Genomic DNA, 2607 nt, shown 5'->3' on the forward strand with positions numbered 1-2607 from the left:
CGTTTTCTCTGGGGTGTCAGGGCGCGATTGGCTCGTGGAAGATTGAACCCTTAGTTTTTTTGGGAAACCCGTGGCGCTGTCGCTTTGTCCTCTTTCTCCTCCTCGCTCTCCTGTTAGGGGTGTTGGGGGCTGCCTGGAGGGGTGGACCAGCACCCCGCCGGTGCCCCCTCCTCCGCCTCTGGGAGAACGGGAGAGAGTGTGCACGTGCGGCACGAGGAAGCCGTTCGGCCTGTGGCTCTGGCCGGTCGTCAGGCCACGTATTCCGTGTCACACCCGGGCGGCTGGGGACCGGCATGAGCCTCGCGGGGAAGTCCGTGGATGGCGCGAGGGTTCCGTCCGCGGGCTCGCGTGGGGTCCTGGTCGTCGCCCCCGATTTTCTCACCAAGTTTTCCGAGGCCCTCTGCGTAGGTGGGGACCGGATCGGACCGGAACGGACCGGATGGGATCAGACCAGGCGGCGCCGCGAGGGGAGGCACCGGCCGCGACCTCCGTGGAGGTCGGGCCATCTGGGGGTGCGGGGGCGCCTCGCCTCCTCTCCCAGTCCCAGCCGGGAGTCAGTGACAGTCCTGGGGCGGTCCAGGGGCGGTCCTGAGGGCCGGGGCCGGTGGGGAGAGAGAGGAGGAGGCGAGCGCCGCCAGGTCCCCCCCCACCCTCACAACTTGATTTTTCTAAGTCCCGACCTGGGGACAACAGGCGGACCAGGGGAGGAGCCACCCTGGCTGATCCGCGGCGGGCCCTGGCCGGCCCCGGCCGACCCCGGCCGCTCCCGGCCGCTCCAGACGGGCCACGGCCGATCCCTGCCGGGCCCTGGCCGGCCCTGGCCGGCCCCGGCCGGCCCCGGCCGCTCCCGCCAGGCCCCGGCCGCTCCCGGCCGCTCCCGCCCGGCCCCGGCCGATCCCGGTCGGGCCCCGGCCGCTCCCGGCCGCTCCCGCCCGGCCCCGGCCGATCCCGGTCGGGCCCTGGCCGGCCCCGGCCGGCCCCGGCCGATACCGGCCGGCCCTGGCTGCTCCCGGCCGGCCCCGGCCGATGCTGGCTGGCCACGGCCGACCCTGGCCGATCCCGGCCAGCCCCGGCCGCTCCAGACCGGCCCCGGCCGATCCCTGCCGGACCCTGGCCGGCCCTGGCCGCTCCCGCCTGGCCCCGGCCGCTCCCGGCCGGCCCCGGCCGATGCCGGCTGGCCACGGCCGACCCTGGCCGATCCCGGCCGGCCCCGGCCGATCCCTGCCGGGCCCTGGCCGGCCCTGGCCGCTCCCGCCTGGCCCCGGCCGCTCCCGGCCGGGCCCTGGCCGCTCCCGCCTGGCCCCGGCCGCTCCCGGCTGCTCCCGGCCGGCCCCGGCCCATCCGGGCCGCTCCCGGCCGGCCCCGGCCGGCCCCGGCCGACCCTGGCCGATCCCGGCCGGCCCCGGCCGCTCCAGACCGGCCCCGGCCGATCCCTGGCCGGCCCTGGCCGCTCCCGCCTGGCCACGGCCGCTCCCGGCTGGGCCCCGGCCCCTCCGGGCCGCTCCCGGCCGGCCCCGGCCGACCCTGGCCGCTCCCGCCTGGCCCCGGCCGCTCCCGGCCGGGCCCTGGCCGGCCACGGCCGCTCCCGGCCGCTCCCGGCCGGCCCCGGCCGATGCCGGCTGGCCCCGGCCGACCCTGGCCGATCACGGCCGGCCCCGGCCGATCCCTGCCGGGCCCTTGCCGGCCCTGGCCAGCCCCGGCCGCTCCCGCCCGGCCCCGGCCGCTCCCGCCCGGCCCCGGCTGATGCCGGCCGGCCCTGGCCGCAACCGGCCGGGCCCTGGCCGGCCCTGGCCGCTCCCGGCCGGCCCTGGCTGGCCCAGCCCACACCGCTCCACCCCGCCTCGCGTCAGCTATCGGTCCCGGCTACACCCTTCCCCACGCTCCCGGGGGTCGACCAGATGGCCCTAGGGGTTCCGTGGTGCGGCCCCCCCCTTGTGTGTGTGTGTGTGTGTGTGTGTGTGTGTGTGTGTGTGTGTGTGTGTAGGGCAATGGAGTGGTGTTTGGGGCCAGTGGCCGGGCCATGGTCCCACGAGGTCCCGGTGACCTGTGGCTAGGCCCCGCCTGATGGCGTGGGTATTTTGTCCCCTGAAAGGAGCACTTTTTTTTGCCAGGTAGGTGCTGACACGCTGTTTGAGTGACTTGCCTTAGAGCTGTGGGCCTCTGGGTGCGTGCGGGGCTCCGGGCTTGGCTGTGGTGCCAAATCCGGTTCGGCCCTCGCTTGTTTGAGCCGTCTGCGTGGGCCTGTGCGCTGCCGGCTCTTGCTTACCCCCAGGTGGCCTGGGCTGTGGTGCCATCTCTGGTCTCCAGCACCCGAGGGCTGCGTGGGCAGGTGGCGTGGGTCCTTTACCCCGTGCACTCTGCGCTGCGGGCACCCGGCTGTGGCTGTGGCAACCCCTGTTCCGTTCCACAAGGCTCTGTGCCGCGTGTCAGGCATTCTCCCTGGGTTGCCCGGCTGTCCTTGCCCTGGGCTCGAGGGGTGCCGGCGAGGCTCAAAAGCAGGTCCTTCTGGTTGATGTCCTCGCCGGGTGTTTCCCCCCTCTGGGGCCTCCTTGGGCACGTTTTTTTGCTGATCGATGTGGTGATGTCGCGTTCTCCCGGGCCGGGCCT

Source organism: Neovison vison, unplaced genomic scaffold (genome assembly GCF_020171115.1).
Source record: "Neovison vison isolate M4711 unplaced genomic scaffold, ASM_NN_V1 Scaffold_029, whole genome shotgun sequence".
Classification (NCBI taxonomy): Eukaryota; Metazoa; Chordata; class Mammalia; order Carnivora; family Mustelidae; genus Neogale; species Neogale vison.